The sequence below is a fragment of the Eurosta solidaginis genome, chromosome 5 (assembly GCF_040869045.1).
Source record: "Eurosta solidaginis isolate ZX-2024a chromosome 5, ASM4086904v1, whole genome shotgun sequence".
In the NCBI taxonomy this organism is placed as follows: Eukaryota; Metazoa; Arthropoda; class Insecta; order Diptera; family Tephritidae; genus Eurosta; species Eurosta solidaginis.
Window position 1 is genome coordinate 187,116,523 of NC_090323.1, and position 19,075 is coordinate 187,135,597.

At 35.5% G+C, this 19,075-nt stretch overlaps 1 protein-coding gene across 7 annotated transcripts in view; it reads left to right on the forward strand.

Moving 5' to 3' along the window:
- LOC137251883 (uro-adherence factor A-like) overlaps positions 1-19,075 on the forward strand; it is a 323,071-nt gene that overhangs the window by 220,463 nt on the left and 83,533 nt on the right. The window contains exon 3 of one of the 7 annotated variants that reach the window (XR_010953383.1): positions 14,371-18,398. The exons of the other annotated variants lie outside the window; for them this stretch is intronic. The gene's annotated coding sequence lies outside the window, so the exon portion shown is untranslated. Of the gene's footprint in view, positions 1-14,370; positions 18,399-19,075 lie in introns of those variants that run through there. 7 annotated transcript variants of the gene reach the window in all.

A 19,075-nucleotide genomic window follows, 5' to 3' on the forward strand; every position in this document is an offset into this window, starting at 1 on the left:
GAAGACCAAGAGCCATTTAAGTCGAAAAATGTATACACGTTTAAGGCTCGCGTGCAAGCATGCGTAATAAACAAAGCAAAGAAAAAAATTCTTAAAACATCGATTTTATGAGGGCTTATCAAGAATTTTTAAAGTCATTTTTGAGCTCAGTTTTTTTTGTTATTTTGGTTATGTGCACATAAGCGCGAAGTAAATAAATTTGAAAAATGTAATTGATCGCTGACATTAAAAATCATAAAAAGATCATGAAAGTTACTCAAACCTAAAGGAAGAGCAATATTTAGGAGTTGGGAAACCAGACAACGAAATGAGGGTGGGGAGACTATTTTGTAAATGGTTTTGTAAGTAATTTTTCCCATATTCTAAGCTCAGTCCAGGTGAATGACAATATAAATTAAGCCAAACAAAAACAATAAACAAAAATTCAAATTTATATCCCTTTTCTACGCATCTCGCCCCTCCAATTTTAATGTAGAAAAATGGTATACTGAAAAAGGTAGCAGAAAGAAAATTTATTGACTGCACGGTTTTGGGATTTTTTTGGTGCCTTAAAGTGATTAGTAGACTTAGCTTGAAACTGTTTTTGTAATTTATCGGTAGGAAATGTAAAGAATTTAATTTATACTGGAAAACTGTTTGGGTTCGTGATTGTTTGCGTAGGGCGTGATCATGTAATAAACAAGTAAGCATACTGTAATGACAAATGAAAAGGAGGATTCATTAGGGTATGTCAGTGTTTGGATTTTGCTGCAATCGCAGCAGGTTTGCTGCATTTTTGAAGCACAAAGAATAAATCGGCTGCGTGTTAGGGCAAGTTATCACAATCTGCCCCAATACCATTTCGATTTCCCTTCTAACTTTAAGACAGTTTCACATAAGGGCAAAGAAGGCAGCAGGTTATTAGTAGTAGTAAGACTAAGGACTAAAGGATGGTTCCATCGTGGCAGAAATACACTCGGAACTTGAACCGGGACCTGAACCTAGAAGCGTCTATATGAAATACATACTACACCTTTTTCAGTTTTAGTTCAGAAAGTTGCAGTTGGTGTTTAGAAAATTACAATTGAAGCTAAGAATTTTCAATTGAACTTTAGTTATAGTTTTCTGAATTTCAATTGTAATTTTCTGAACTTCAATTTGAATTTTTTGAACTACAAATAGAAATTCTGAAATCAATTTTTCTCTAATATCAATAACAATTATCTGAACTTAAATTGAAAATTCTGAACTAAAACTAAAAAACCGTTTAAAAAGGTGTAAACTATAAGATACATATTTTCTCAGTATAATGCTGTCCAGGATTTTAGAAAAGTTGGCGATGGCACAGCCATTACTGACAGAATACAAAGTTATATCTCCACAACTACACTACAAAAATAAAATTTCGAAATTAGAAATAATTTTTCGCACATAGAAAGAAGAAGATAGAAAGGTGCCTTATATAAAAGAACATTTTTTCGGTCCTAAAAAATTGTATGGTAAGTTGAGGAACACATTTCTAAATGTCGTTACCATTTTACTAGTTTTGAAGACATTTTTTTCAGTGTATTCAAGGTAGATATCCAATGTTTGCTAAAGAGGAACAATTAATGTATTTGGTAATAATTCGAATGGAAGAGGCAGAGCGGAGCTGGGAGTATATAGATAGAGAGATTTTTAGAGAAATAGAGAGTTATAGAGAGTTGGAGAGAGCGAAAGAAATAAGTAGAGAGAGAAATACTTATAGAGAGAGAGAGACACTTAAGAGAAACAGAATGAGGCATGGAAATAAGTTGGTAGTTAGACAGAGATACTTATAGCGAAAGGGAGAGTTATATATAGAGAGAGAGAGTTTATAGAGTGGCTTATAATTAGAGAAATATATTTAGAGAGAGAGGGTGATTGGTAGTGAAAGACCTATAGAGAAAGAGAGCAGGGAGAATTTGAGATAAAAAAAAAAAAATAAATGTAAGGCGCGATAACCTGCGAAGAGATCTAAGGCCGAGAATTTCTTCCTAAAAACAATGAGAGTTTTCTGAAAACAAGTAACACAAACAAACGAAACACCAATCCAACTCTCCACGTGCTGGGCAATTTTGTTTTGAAGTAAATTATTTCTTATATTTACCGGAACAAACGACAAGACCAAAGGAATCACTTATAGAAGCAGTTCGTTCCAAGGGTCGAATGCTTTAAGGGCCTCATTGTACGAAATTCACTCTTCGCTACCCGAAGAAACGCCATCTGTTCTTAACACCTTGCCTACTCGCTTCTCCAGAGGGGGCAAAGAAGCTCGTTCAGTGGGGCCTTCCTGTTGAGAAAATTTTACTAGCTCAGAATAATTGTGGAGCTTTACCATTAGACGACATTACTAGTTCCTACTCAATAACCAATCGATGGGTTGAGCTGTTTACATTTATATTATATTGTCGGTGGCTATTGTCACCGGTGCAGTGCTTCCCAACTCGTCAACCTGCTCTACGGCAGCAGTTCTTAGTTAGGTTTTCGTCGTTTACTTCTTAATCGGTTCAAATTGTGAACGATACTTCGAAGTGTCTTTAACTACCTTTTTTTTAACCGTTGTAGAACCAGATACGAAATTTCCAGCTCTAGGACTACCTTTTTTTTTGGAAATAGTAAGTAATTTTACTGCAGGGGTTGCGCATCTTCTACATGGGCTCTTGACAATGAGTCATTTTGTGATGCCTTATAAAGAGAAGCACTTCACAATTTTTCTTTTCAGTTAAGGTGAAATCACAACAAAGACGTTCACGGGACCAAGATTTGCACTCACAGATTCTTATCATTCGTTTTTTGGTTTATGGGGTAGCATAAATAGTTCCATATTGATTTGTGATTGATGGAACAGGCTTAATGAAAAAAAGTAATAAAGGCTACCCAGCAATTGGAAGGAAGGATTTGGATTAAGAAATCCTTTACAAAAAAAAATAAAAAATTCTTTAAAAATTGTTGTTTTCTTAGTTAGCTGATCGAATCTCCAATTACAGCACTTCTTATTATTTTCTCGAATTATGTTGTTTGTAGTTTTCTTTGTCTCTGACGACTAGTACACTTCATACAAAAAAAAAAAACATCCCTTAAGTAGAATTGAACCAAGATTCCTCACAAATTATAAAATACACACAAAAGTCATTTGCTTCCTTACATCATTGAACAAACAATTAAAGGGGCACAAGTTTTTTAATGAAATTTTTGTAATTTTGAGTAGAGTATCCCTTTTTGAGTTTATCCCTTTTTTGCTTTCTAGTAAATACATATATATATCTATAAGTGTGAGAAAAAATCGGAGTGCTGGAGTTAATCACTTTGGGTAAAGAAAAGTCAAATTAATTGAGTGCAAATGAAGGGATTAGGTACAGGGGATATATATGATTTCTTTTCAAATTTTGTCCATTAAATGTATGAATTTTGTAGCTGCAACTATGCAGACCTATCCCAAAAACATTTTCGAAATACAGTGTACTCTCTCCTAACGGACACCTCTCATAAACGGACAATTTTTTCAGTACCAAAAAAATCCTTAAGCATTTTTTAAGTTTTTCCCTTTTGAGCGGACAACCCTCCCATAACAGGACGCGGACACTTGCTTTTTACCCCAAAGGGCGTTTTAATTTCCCATAACCGGACAGCTTACAACACTTTTTTCATTTACTCTTTACCATATTCGTAAAATTCATAAGAAAGAAAAACTAAGTGTACGAGAGTTGGCAAAGAAATGTAAGATCAGCAGAACACAAGCTGCTAGCATTATCAAAAACAAAGATCAAATTTTTAGTTTGTGGGACACTGACGTCAACCCGGAGAGAAAAAGGAGTCTGCTGAAGCCCAAAGGCCTTAATATTGATAAATTGTGCTACGAATGGTTTGTGAAGGCTCGAAATAAGAGCATTCCTCTGTCAGGCACACTTATAAGGGGCAAAGCTAAAGAAATTGCAGAGAGGCTCAATTACGACGATTTTAGTGCATCATCCGGCTGGCTGGAAAGGTTCAAAAAACGTCACAACATAACTTTCCGTACAATTATTTTGAATATTTTGTACACAAAACTTTATTCTTTAATTTATAAACAAAGCTTTATGAACCTCCTAACTCAGTCTTATTTGTATGTATTAATATTCTTGTTTTCGAAATAAAACTGTTTAAACATTCATCAATAATACTTTTCTCATAAGCGGACACATTTCATAAGCGGACAAATTTGGCAGTCTCTTAGGTGTCCGTTTAAGAGAGTACACTGTAGTTCAAATATGCGGGAAAAATTTACGAAAATTTCGAATATGCAGTTTTATAGCCTAATCAATTATGCTCTAACAAAGTACAGGTTATAGGTAACTCAAAATTAAAATTAATTGTTGGTAATTTTTTTTTTACGAAGAGTGTCAGATTTATTTCGTGTAAAAAATAAAGCTATGCGTGATTCGAATGGAAGAAAATTAAAAGCTTTAGAAAAAAATTACCAAAAATCCGAATTTGAGAGAGCTATAAATTGTTCTTTGTTGGACTGAAATTGATTGGGCAACAAAATTGCATACTCAAAAAATTTCAAAAAATTCTTAATTACAAGCTTGAAATTTACGTAAATTTTTCTCGGATTTTCGAATTTTTTCGAACACGTTTTTGAGATTGGATTACATGGCCTCAGTTACAAAATTCATGGAAGTTTTTTTCTTATATATATATATATAATCGATATAAAAAATGAAGAATTTAATTTACGAAATTTTATCAAATTTAGCACTGCTACTTTCGTGTTCGCTGCCGTAACTAGCAAAAATGCTCTTCAAACAAGTAAGGAAGGCTTAGTTCGGGTGTAACCGAACATTACATACTTAGCAAATTTTCTATTCTGTGTCATAAGGTCTACCCACGTACCAAGTTTTATCGCTTTATCCGTCTTTGGTAATGAATTATCGCACTTTTTCGGTTTTCCGAAATTTTTGATATCGAAAAAGTGGGCGTGGTTATAGTCCGATTTCGTTCATTTTAAATAGCGATCTGAGATGAGTGCCCAGAAATTTACATACCAAATTTTATTAAGATACCAAAATTACTCAAGTTATCGTGTTTACGGACAGACGGACGGACGGACCGACATGGCAAAATGAATTTCTTTTTTCGCCCAGATAATTTTGATATATAGAAGTCTATAACTATCCCGATTAGTTTATGCCGTTACGGGGTACCGTTATGCGAACAAAATTAATATACTCTGTGAGCTCTGCTCAGCTGAGTATACAAATTTATAAATCTTATATTAGAAGTTAGAACTCTTTTTTATTTGGATACCGCATTCAAATGCAATGACGTCTTCATCAAAGCTTTTTTAAAAATTGCCTTGTCGGCATTGCTTAACATAATTTTTACAAGCTCAATTAAAAAATAATTCATATTTTTTCATATGGAACATTCCACTGTAACCGACATCAAACCAAATGTAAACATACTCAAAATTGTTAGTGTCATTTTCATAGCAAAAAAGTGGTAGATAAGTTCAAGTTTATGTCTAAATAAAATAAACAAATCATTAAGTTAAACGGTTTTATAGAAAACAATACTTACATGTGAAGTAATAATAATACTAGCTAGAAAATAATTAGGTAGGTCCTAGGTACTAGTCATCACACTCCTCATCTATCTAGGGCGTTGATAAGGCAATTAAATAAAAGCGTTGGACGCGAGAAATTTCTAAAAATGTGAGGCGTAGCATAACATTATTAAGGTTCAGTTGGTCTTATATATGACTATCAAAATCGGACCACAAATACGATTTTTTTGAATATTTCGATCCTTGCGCCACCAGCGGCGATTTTTCTTCATAGGTCGCTTTCTTGTTTCATTTCATTTCTTGTTTCATACTTGTTGTATTATGTGTTCCAAATATGAGCCAAATCGGACCACAAATACGATTTTTTGAATATTTGGATCCTTGCGCCACCAAGCGGCAATTTTTTTCATAGGTCGCTTTCTGTTCATGTGTGTATTATGTGTTCCAAATATGAACCAAATCGGACCACAAATACCATTTTTTGAAATATTTAGATCCATGCGCCACCTATCGGAGATTTTTTTCTTATTATTGCATTGCCACCGAGTTCTGAACTATATTCCAAGTTTCAAGCTTGTAGCTTATTGCGAAGTTACTTAAATTTTAATTACAAAATTAGTTTTTCCTTGTTCTAATTTTTCAGCTTTATTTTTTTGAAGGTTTAAATTATTTTTGTTTTCAGCGTTGTAAGCGGTCGTTTCCGGTTCGGTTAATTTTGTTTCCTTTTTTCGTTTAGATTTTCTTTTCCAATTTGAATTTTGAATGTTCTAACGGTCTGTCCGTGACATCCGGTTCGACCGGATGTTGCTTCATTTGAATAGTAGCGTGAATTCGTGCCGCCGGCCGGCCTGTCAAGTCAAGCTAAATAAAACCGTTTAAAAACAATAAGTTCTAATTTTTCTTACTATCGTGTATTTTTTAACTTCAGTTTGTTCTTGTAAAAAGTTTTATAAATTGCTAGTTATTGTTAATATTGGCAAGAGTGATTTAAGTTCGGGACAATCTCATGTAAGAACGAAAACGGCGACCTTGTAACCAATGTCCAGAGAGTGCTTAGATTATGAAGGAATAACTACTTTGCTCTCCTAAGTGAAGAAATCGATATAACGCACAGGGATGATGAACCGGATCCCATAATCGATAATGATGGAATTTATGACCCCTCACCGGACTATGACAAAGTCAGATTAAAGAAACAATAAGGCAATAATCTTCTTTGCAAAATATTGTTGGACGAGTGCATGCCCGACAATTGGAATCTAAGTTTTCTTTACCCAGTCGACAAGAAAGGAGATCCTGTAAACTGCGCCAAGTATCGCGGAATCAGTCTTCTAATGGCGCATATAAGATTCTGTCAGGTGTGTTGTACGAAATATTGAAACCCACCGTGAATCGGCTGATTGTACCTTATCAGTGCGGCTTCAGACTTGGCAAATCTATCATCGACCAGATTTTCACAATGCGGCAAATCATGGAAAAAACGGGCGAAAAAAGAATTGACTCACATTACCTCTTCGTGGATTTTAAAGCCGCCTTCGACAGCACGAAAAGGAGCTGCCTATATGTCGCTATGTCGTAATTTGGTTTCCCAGCAAAAATGGCTGTGCAAAATGACGTTGAGAAACACTATCAGCTCTGTCAGAATTGGGAAAGGCCTCTCCGAGCCTTTCGAAACTAAACTAGGTTTCAGCCAGGGTGATCCCTAGCGTGCGACTTCTATAATTTGGTGCTTGAGAGAATTATACTTGCTGCAGAACTTAACCGCTGTGGAACAATATAAAAGCGTGCAATGACTCGCTTATGCTGATGACATTGATATCATCGGCCTAAACACACCTTAAGTTCTGCTTACACCAAACTGGAAAAAGAAGCGGAAAAGATGGGTTTGAGTACAAAACGCAGTACCTGCTGTCATCGCGCAAGGAGTAAGTGCATTTGCGCCCTGGGAACCACGCTAATGTTGGCAGCCATAACCTCGAAATACTAAAAGACTTCGTTTATTTGGGAAGAGCTCTGAAATCCTGCGAAGAATCACTCTTGCCAGTAAATGCTACTTTGGAGTAAGTATACAATTGAAAAGTAAAGTCCTCTCTCGGCAAACGAAAATCATGCTCTACAAGTCACTTATCGTGTCCGTCCTGAAAAGTTCTTTGAAAGATTTACGACCCACTACTCGTTGGCGACGCGTCGCGACGGCGTGAACCGAAGAAGTTTTAATGATGAGCTTTTCGCAGACATCAACATAGTCCAGCGAATTAAAGCGCAGCGGTTTTACGCTGGCTATGCCATGTTATGTTATGCGAATGAAAGATGACGCTTCGACTAAGAAAGTTTTTTTTTAGCGGAACCCGCCTATAAAAGCAGAAGAAGAGGGCGGCCACCACTCCGTTGGAAGGATCTGGAAAAGCTTGTTTCTAAAATTTTGATGTTCCTTTGCCCGGGGTGTGAACCCAGGATTTTCGGCGCGTTGCTGGCGCAGAAAAGCTAATTGTCAGAAATTGGCATTTTTTTTGGAAGATTTATAAATACTACAAATGCTATAAAAAAATACCGCTATGTAAATTTGGGGCAGACGTATGCGATTTCATGACTTGAATTAAGCAAAGCGGCCCTGTAGTTTGGCTGTAAGCGAGATAGGGTCTTTAATTTTATATTTAGGAATAAAAATAAAGAGTGTACTAGGATGGAACGTCCGTTATGCTGGAAACACCCATACACATGTATTTATATACATATGTACATATGTACAACAAATAGCAGAAAATATTTTGTTTAATAACACTTCAAATTACCGTAATTAAAACAAATCGTGTATTGAAAATTGTTTTTCAATTATGCCATGATCCATTGTAGCTATTATTTAGCTGATTAACCTTCTATCATGCTGCAAATCGGTGTTGTACTTTATGTTTGTACAAAGTTGATTTCCACATTAATTAACTTGTGATCTCTTCCACACTTATTTACAATCATGTATGTACATATACATACGTATATGCATTTAATAATGTTTATTTAATATACATAATTTTTGCTTGTTTCTTATGTGTATAAAATATGTACAAATACGCTTGGCTAATATTTTTATTTCTCCTCGAATTGCAAAGCTGTCTAAGCGATTTTTGATCGCATGATTTTCTGGGTATGATTCACATCGCGTCAGTTATTGTATTTTGTATATTACAATGTTTCAAATTACAATTCAATTGACAATCGATTTATACACAAATTGATTTACTAATTGGGCTTATGTGATTGTATTTTAAGGTTATACAGTACCTGTACGACCGAGCTTTGCTCGGCAACGTTTCGTTGTGCTGGCAACGTATCTCGAGTATCTTCATGCGCCGAATTATTAATTTCAAACATTTTTTTAGTTATACACTATGAAAGTCTCACAATTTTATTACATTCCAAAAACTTGTAAATTTCACGAATGACAACTATCAGTTAGTTTAATTAAATGTCAACTTACTTCCCTAAGCGCCATTTGTTGGTAAGTAGTTAAATGGTTAGATGTCGTTTTCAAATTCAACATATGCCTCTAGCGTTCAACGGTAGCAAATTACCATGGTGAGATATCTTTTTGCTATGGTGAGAAATCTTTCTAATAGTAATCTGTGAGAAATTGCAATTATTCATTTCATATTTGCCAAAAACATGCATTTAAATATATATATATATATTTTGCTAGAATTTGCCACGGTGTCTTGATATTGCATTTCAATTTTGTTAGCGTGTGTGAAATTAACAAAATTAGGTCGAATCATGTGTAAGATTTTTTTACGGAGATTTTTAACTTTAATGTTCTCCTTTAAAGCTTTAATAGAATATGAGTAAGTAGAGTACTATTTCGTCTAACTACCGCAACCCTAAATGGCAACCCTAATCAAAAATGTCTCTATTTAAATGCGGAGTGAAATACCTTTCGTTTGATACCCATATCGGCATATCTCATGAACTTTTTTTAATTTCAAACAGGTGGCAACCCTAAATGGCAACCCTGCTCAGAAATGTTCCTATTGCAATGTGGAGTGAAATACCTTTCCTGCTCAAAAATCTCCCTATTGAAATGCGGAGTGAAATACCTTTCGTTTGATACCCATATCGGCATATCTCATGCAATTTGTTCTTTTATTTCAAATAGATGGCAACCCTAAATGGCAACCCTACTCAAAAATGTCCCTGTTGTAATGCGGAGTGAAATACCTTTCGTTTGATACCCATATCGGCATATCTCTTGAAATTTTTTTTAATTTCAAACTGGTGGCAACCCTAAATGGCAACCCTGCTCAGAAATGTTCCTATTGCAATGCGGAGTGAAATACCTTTCCTGCTCAAAAATCTCTCTATTGAAATGCTGAGTGAAATACCTTTCGTTTGATACCCATATCGGCATATCTCATGCAATTTGTTCTATAATTTCGAATAGGTGGCAACCTTGCGAAACATTCTGAGTGGCAACACCTAGGTAGAAAGTCTTAGAAGCTGATACATTATCTCTGTGCCAAATTTCATTTAAATCGGTTGACCCGTTCTCGAGATCGTTCGGCTATACAAACAAACAAGAATTGCTCGTTTAAAGTTATAAGATAATAATTATTTGCTGTTTTTTGATTTGGACGGTTCCTAAGAAGAGCAATTCTATACTCGCAATAGATACTATCGGACTATTTAACCGATGAGCGTTTTTCGATATCAAAGTCGGTGCTCTAACCAATTAGCGAACTCGCGCATATGTTTAAAATATTCAATACTTTAGATTTGACTCGAATGTCAACAAGTAAAGGTGTCTAAGTTCGGGTGTAACCGAACATTATATACTCAGCGTGATCTTCAATTGTACATTTTAATTCAGATAAATTACTTTTCTACATAACACGTGGCACCGCCCGTTAAAAAAAAAAGGTCTCCCCATTTCCACTAACAATAAAACTTGATAAGTTAAATATCATTGATTCAAAACAATTTTTTGCTAAGTTATAGCTTATTATTCTAGTCTATGACCCTTTTAAACCTTTTAAACTTGTTTTATATCTAAGTTGCCGTGGTCTTTAACCGATCCCGTCCATTTTTACTAGAAATATTTTCTGCTATAAGGAAAATATGTGTACCCAATTTTGTTACTATATGTAAATTTTTCTTCGAGTTATGACTCCCGAAGCATTGAAAATTGCTTTGAAAAAAAAAGGGGCGGTGCCACACCCATTTTTTCAAATTTAAGTGTTTTCCAATTTAATGTTATAATTCAATTTAGAAAGTAAAATTCTATTGATGCAAAGCTCTTTTTAGCTAAGATATAGCTTATTATTTTCGTCCACGACCCGTTTAAAAATCTTTTATATAAAAGTGGGCGTGGTCCTTAACCGATTTCGATAATTTTTCTTCAAAGCATTCCTTATAGTAAAGGCAACCTCTCTGCCGAATTTTGTTAAGATAGGTTTAATGATTTTTGATTTATGATTAATAATATTTGTAAAATTGATTTTATCACGCCCATTTTAAATTTTTTTTTCAAATGTTAATCAAGAGTCAATATCAGTCCACATGTAAAATTTCAGCATTCTAGGTGTATTATTTACTAAATAATCAGGTTTTTTGTGTTTTCCAAAATGTTATATATATATAAATACCAATCTATTCTGGGTCCAGATAAGCTCGTGTACCAAATTTGGTGAAGATATCTCAATATTTACTCAAGTTATCGTGTTAACTAACAGACGGACGGACGGACGGACATGGCTCAATCAAATTTTTTTTTTGGTACTGATGATTTTGATATATGGAAGTCTATATCTATCTCGATTCCTTTATACCTGTACAACCAACCGTTATCTAATCAAAGTTAATATACTCTGTGTGCAAAGCAGGCTGAATATAAAAAGTGAAGCACACACAGAAATATTTCGAATACTGGGTGAACTATCACCTTATCTCGGCTGCCAGTTCGAAAACGCGCTATCAGAAAATTTTTCAAAAAGCCATTCGGTTAAATAACTCCCTATCTCAGAAATTTGTTTCGTAAACGCCCTACTTAACGTTAAAATATATTGAATTTATCCTCAGATAGAGCGTTTTTCAAAAGATTTTTGGAATAGGACGTTTTTCAAAAGTTTTCGAAAATAGGCCGATTCCACTCAACATTCGAAATACTTGTATGTAGGTTTCACATTTTGACATGCAAGTCAAGTCTAGAGTATTTCGTTGAATATTTCCCACAACAACATATTAGCTCGGTAGTTAGAGCACTTGACCGTGATGCCAAGCGCACCGATTTGAAGCCCACGAGCAACACCTTCCACAGTATATTTATACTCACCTGAGCAGAGCTCACAGAGTATATTAATTTTGTTCGGATAACGGTACCCCGTAACGGCATAAGCTAATCGAGATAGATATAGACTTCTATATATCAAAATGATTTGGGCGAAAAAAGAAATTCATTTAACTATTTTCGTCCGTCTGCCCGCAAACACGATAACTTGAGTAAATTTCGAGGTATCTTAATGAAATTTGGTATGTTAGTTCCTGGGCACTCATATCAGATCGCTATTTAAAATGAGCGAAATCGGACTATAACCACGCCCACTTTTTCGATATCGAAAATTTCGAGAAACCGAAAAAGTGCGATAGTTCATTACCAAAGACGGATAAAGCGATGAAACTTGGTAGGTGGGTTCACGTTATGACGCAGAATAGAAAATTTTTAAAATTTTGGACAATGGGCGTGGCACCACATAATGGGAAGTCGCACTCTTTGAAGCTTCGTTTGGTTTCAAATGGCTCGAAGAGCTCGCAAAAGGGTAGCGGTGTTGGTGATAATGTTGTCCAAGGTAATGCCGCATATCCGTCGCAGGGAATTAAAGTTCTGGCAAACAAGATTGCAGACAGTTCTTTCTAGAGCTATTAGTAGCTGTTTTGAATTCGGCAAGGGCCCGGGCCTTGCCAAATCACTGCCGAGGAGCGACTCTGCTTGGAAAAACTTTCTTCGGATCGTCGGTGTGGTAGGCGGAGTACTCTACCACCAGACTACGGCGGCCGTCCAACAGCGACCAAAAGTTTGCAAAAAATCATGCCCATGGTGGCTTCGAAGTCACCAAATACTATTTTGATGTGATGACAAAGGCAAGCATCGTACGTCCTTTGTAGTTTTTAAAAAGCGTCCTTATCCGCTTCGACCGCCTCATTCGTGACGCGTTCTTTTTTTTCAGAGGAGAAAGCATCAAAAGCTTATTAAAGTCAGTGTGGGACTTTAACGAGCATCAGCTCAGGATCATATCGGGACTAGTTCGAGTTCAGTTTGGTACTATTTCTGCACCCTTTCTGAATTGTCTTCGAAACTTTTTCGGAATCACTTCGAGAAATATTGCGACTGGAGATATTTCGGGAATATTTGGAGATCAATTCGGGATAATCGTTAGAAAATTCCGCGGAAGTTATCGGGATTATTTTGCATCTCTTTCGGAATTGTATTCAGGACAATTTCGAAAAGCTTTCGATATCATTTTGGAATCATTTAGATGTTATCCTCGGTATTTCCAGGATAGACGTCCTCTCGCAGCTCCACCTTATGAAGAACTGACATTAGGGATCTCGATCACACGCATTTTGCATCGAGATGGCTAACGTTGCCTAATTGAACTAACGAGGACCAAGAAGTCGAGATTAAGTAAGGCCCAGGGGCTGGGACTATTTATCCCACGACAGAATCACACCGTATTACAATCTATGTTACCATCCAGCGAGTTTAATCCTTATGCTCAGATGTTTGAGGGGCGAAAATAATCAGTACCGAAGTATTCAGGAAGAAGATTGTAGTACCGTAGTAGTACAGGACTCAAATATCGCAAAATACTTCGCATATACGTAATACTCTCTTAGCAGCCTTTGGGGAGTGTGTTTGCGGTTAAAACAATAACATCACAATCCATTTATATGTATGTATATTTGTGTATTTGGCTTTCCTGAAGTTGGGTCTTGGCAGATATCTACATATTTCTACTTTCCTTATCTTCCGGCTTAACCATTAATTTAACTTTTCTGCAATTAATCATTCACCATTTTTATTTTATCTACTTCCAATTTCCCAATTTCCTAGAAACCAATCCAATTTATTATCAATAAAATTTTGCATGATTCAATTCGCTTTCAATCAATTACGAGGTTAATTATTAACGAATAAAATTGTAAAATTTCAATTAAATTGAATTTGCTGCATTTCAGTGGCAGCTCAATTTCCCGTTTTTCTATTTGGCTGCATTTTATTATGCAACACATATGCCACACCAACAAATACGTCCACGATGCATTTCCTATTGGTCTCAAGCGCATGCGCATGCGCGCGCACATCTTCATTGCAATCATCATTACAAACGTGTTGTTATTGTTGCTATGCGTAAGATTACGCGCTCTACCGTTCGGTGACTGACTATACGCTCCACAATAAATGTAAGGTGTTTAAAAGCTGATCTTATCACCAGGCAGGTGCTACCTGCTTTCTTTGACAGAAAACGAAGTGAGCTAAAAAATCAAACTTGTAGTGATTTTACTAGTTTTTTATGGTTCTGAGTTTTTATGAAAATTTTGTAAGTTTTATTCGTAAACGAACGTGAAAAAGTGGTGAAATCTGTTTTGCTTATATTATATAAAATAATTTTATTTTTTCACTTTTTCTTTTAATGATGTAAATGGCTTCAGATATACAAATTTAGATTGATGTGCTTTTATTGCTTATTTATTGTTTTAGTTTAAATTTAAAACACTTCCCTTTTCACAAAAGCAGTCACTTTAGTTATTTATTTTTGTTTCTTTTTTTCTCTTTTCAGGTAAGTTATGGCAAGAATCACGTTTGACTCAATGTTTTAAGTCATTAGCTGGCAACTTTCATTTTTCATATGGTCATTGCCATTGTTTTGCGATCGTTTTTGTAAGTTTTGCGGTGTTATTATATATAAAAAAAAAAAAAACAATACAATAAGTTTGTCCAATGTACTCGAGCGAATTTCGAAAGATACATGGTTTTCGTGAAAAATATCCTGCGCATTTCAAAAACCTTCTTTTATAACAACAGTTCGTTCTGCCGAGAAGATAATTAAAATAAACCCGAAACAAATTTAAAAACATTTCGGAAAAGGACCTGGAATCCCTAAATCAACACCGAAATGGTCCCAAAATAATCATCAATTATACCTATTTCATACACAAGTTTTCTCGATTAAAGCCCTTATTGAACTCAAACTTCCATATAATTCCTAATAATATCTTTATTGCTTTATTGAATGCCTAATAAAGTCAAAAATGGTTTTTATTGGTCTTTCGGATATTATTTTAAACAGATTTTGTTTAAATGAAAAATTAATTACTTTCAATAATTTAACAAAAACGCCAAAATTTTAATTTTTTTTTCGCTGCATTTGCAATAAAAGATAATATGGCCTTTTGAAAAAGAGGCACATATGTATTTGGTTAGGTGCAACTTGTAGATGTAAGCTTAGGTTAGGTAGAACTGGCCGGTTAATAAAGACCTCACATAGACTGAATGTGTCCAGTGTTACCAGACTTTGTTTGACAACCAAAAAACCCCAAACAGGTGCCAGGACTTAACTATTTTATAGAATAACTCCGTCCTATTGGCAAACACTAGGACTTATGTAAAAGTATTAACTGAATGTATTAACTGAAATTAAAACAATGGCAGGATCGCCATGTAAAGTATGCCTGTTGAATTAAAACAAAAGGGTTTTTGCTGGCGCTAATGTTCAGCGCAGACATCAGATTAATTTTTATTAGCAAATGCTTTCCCTTTTTATAGGAACAATGCTATTACAATATTTGTGTATAATACTTACACACTAAAAGTAACTACATTCTTGTTCTATATACCTATTCAGTGCAATATTCTTATTACCTAACTATGTAATAATGTTTGGTCAGTCGCACCGACAAACCGACGCTGTCAATCAGTTATGTTTATGGGTTAAGCAAGTGTAAATGGATATGGCTCCCCGCTGGGTTCAATGTAACTTAGCTATGCCACTATGACTGTGTCGCTATGAGTAATTTTTGTGTGTTCAGAAGTGAAATTCATTTGCTTATGCATTTCAAGCTAGACCTATTCTGGCATGTACATAAGTTCAAATATCTTGTATTGCGGTAATACCACACTTAGCTTAATTGCTGCCTCGAGATCTGGCAACTCTGCCGCCACTAATAGCTGGAGGCTTGACCTGGTGAGCGAAGAACACTAACACAGGACGTGCTCAACAGTTTCTTCCTGCAGCTCGCACTTCCTACACCTGCTGTTATTGACAAGGCCTAACTAAAAAGCATGTGACGCCAGAAGGCAGGGTTCAGTTAGTATGCCCATTGTGAGCCTTAAGTCTGCTCTCTTCAGAGATATGAGCCTCTTTGTCAGTCTAATATCGTAGGCTTTGCACTTGATCTTAAAACTTTGCAGCCCCGCGCTTTTGTCCACGCTTTTCCTGCTTGATGAATGATATGCACTTCTTTTAATTTCTCCCAAACCGATTGGTGCGTCTATTGTCGTTTCAGCGAGTGTTGCACCCTCCTTTGCCAACTCATGGGTCTTTTCGTAACCTTCTATTCCTTTATGACCGGGTACCCAGTATAGATCTATGGTCCGGCCTGAGCGAAGTTTTCCCAATGCTTCTTTGCATTTCAGAACACTTCTTGATGAAGAACTGTGTGAGATTATCGCGTTAATAGCCTGACTATCAATATATATATTAATGCGACTGCAGCTTAAGCACGCTTCCTCCAGAATTTCTGCTGCTTTCTTTACGGCTATAATTTCCACCTGATATACGCTGCAGTAATCTGGCAGCACATGCATTTAGTTTTAATTTTTTTAGTTAAGGATGAAACGGCTGGGTTTTTTTGTAAAAGCGTAATATTCTTTTTTGGGGCAGCCAAGAGTTGCTTGCTTAATGAAGTGGTCTGCGTGAAAAGGCAGACTTAATTGCTTCATTAAACAAATTGTGATTCTATTAAGTTTCTGTGTGAAATTGGTATTAGGACCGAAACTATGCCTAAATGATACCGATCTTTAAAACAATCACGGAATGGTGCTGGAAGATCATTCGGAACTATTTCTCAAATGATTCGTAAACGATGCGAAATTGATCGAAAAAATCCAGGAGTGATTCCGAAACGATTCTAAACACGAAATAATTTAGAAAAACCCCCGAAATGATCTCGAAAACTATCCCTTAACTATCCCAAAAACATTTCCGATGGTCCAAATTTATATAAAAAACAATTCGAAAGTTCAAAAATTATGCCGAAAACAACAACGAAATGGTGGAAAAATTATCCCGAAGAATGGCGAAATGATCCCCGAATAGTTCCAATATTATAATTAAAAAAATTTCGAAGTGATTCTGAAAAATCCAATAATAATCGAAAAACAATTCTGCAACGCTCTGGAAAAATCCCCGAAATGATTTCGCGGTAGTTTTTGAATGAACCCGAAATGTCCCAAAACGATCCCAAAAACAATCCGATGGTCAAAAAATTATAAAAAAAAAATAAACCCGAAATGGAGGAAAAACTATCCCGAAATGATCCGCAAATAGTTCAGGTATGATCTTTAAAGCAACTGTGGAGTGGTGCTAAGAAATTTCTTAAAACAAATTTGGAGTGTTTCTGAAACATTCCCAAAATGGAAACATCTCCAAAATGATTCGGAAGTAGTTTTCAAACGAACCCGAAATAGTTTCAAAACGTGTCCAAAAACGATCCGATGCCAAAAAAATTATACAATATGCAATTTGAAATAGCCTTAAAACGACTCTAAACAAACCTAAAATACACGCCAAATGATCCCGAAAACACTCTCAAAATGATTCCCAAGTTTTTACAACACAATCCTGAAACCGTGTTGAAAGGCACTGCTCGCTTTTCATATAAAGTTTATATCCACATAAGTAAGTATAACGACTAATACATCAAATATAATTGATATAAGACAAACAACCCAATAGTTTTAGGGAGTCTTAAAAACCTTTCTGAGAGATAGGGACTGCCACTGATATCCCTATATGGTCCAGGTACCAAATTCTGGCCTGCCTCAAAGAGCGTCAGAGGTTTATTGACTCCTTTTCGCTTAGAAGTTGTTTTTTTTTTAGTTTAATGAAACAAGATATATACTTTAAAGGGATGCACCCCAAACCCAAACAACTGTCACGCCGTTCTGCTAATCACCAGAAATCTGCTCTTGTACATCAAGTCAGTTAAGCAAAGGCTAGACATGCATTTCCTATTGTAGGGTAAAGACATTCTTCTGACTGAAAGTAGATTGAAGAAAGTCTGCCGAAATCATTGATGATTGGGTCTCGTACGTTTTACTGTACAATGGGAGTCCATACGGATTTCTTCATTGTGCTGGAAACCCTCTCCTGCTATAGATGCATGGAAGATGATGAGATAGCGTCATGGACTGTTTAGCTTTTCCCAGAGCTGGGCACAAATATTTCTGACCCGTTTTCCTCGGATCTTAGAAGAATTTACGTCACCTTTCTAGAAGCTATTATAGCTTACGTCACCGTTATTTTATGTGGCAACAAAACGGACCCTCTGGAATTCCAAGTGAGATTCCTCTAGCGGTTTAGCTACCACTCAACCAAACCTAGTCTAACCTAAATGCAAAAACGTTTAGAATCACCAGTGTCAGTATTTGCGAGGAAGTGGATTGGAAAGACAAAAGAAATAAAAAAATATAAGAACTTGACAAACATAATTTCCCCATCAGACAAACTCCTTATTTCGAGGAAAATATTTCATGTTTTCCGCTTTCATTTTTATTTTTGTGTCATATGTACATACCCATACCATATCTAAATTTGTATGTATAAGATTCCCCCATGTTCTACACAAACATATGTTCTTACTTCTGCAAAATTTCAGCTCTTCATAATCGCCAAATAAAAACAGTTTACTGTAGTTTCTATGTTTGCTTGTTTGAAATGTGACTTGGTGCAAACGCAACAACAACGTTGCCTTATTTGTCAACTCATCATATTTGTATTAAATTTTCATTTGTATGTGCTTTTATTCACTTTGTAACCGCATGAGATCGTTTAATGAGTGCAAAGCTTCGATGTAAATTACCTTCACTTTGGCATTGAATTTGGTCAAGGTTGTTTATTCAAACGAGTTTTATATGCTCGCAAACGCGTATGTGTGAGTGTGTTGTAGGAGAGTATTAAAATGATCAGTTAAACTGCCTTAATAAGTCAACAATTACTACTATTAATTATACTTTAAAAGCTCTGCCATTGCAAAATTCATCTAACAATAGGCAAGCGCTAAATGCGTTATTTAGATTTGTTTACATTTCTGCCTTTTTTTTTGTTTACATACGGTTTCTTTCGCTTAAACAAGAAAAATGTTTTATAATCATTGGGGTGACTGTTGTATACCTAGTGGGTTTTTGTTGATGTAGCGCTGCTTTACGTTTTGTTTTTGTTAAAAAAAAGAGAAGCTCTGGCGAATGAATATTATTAATCTTAA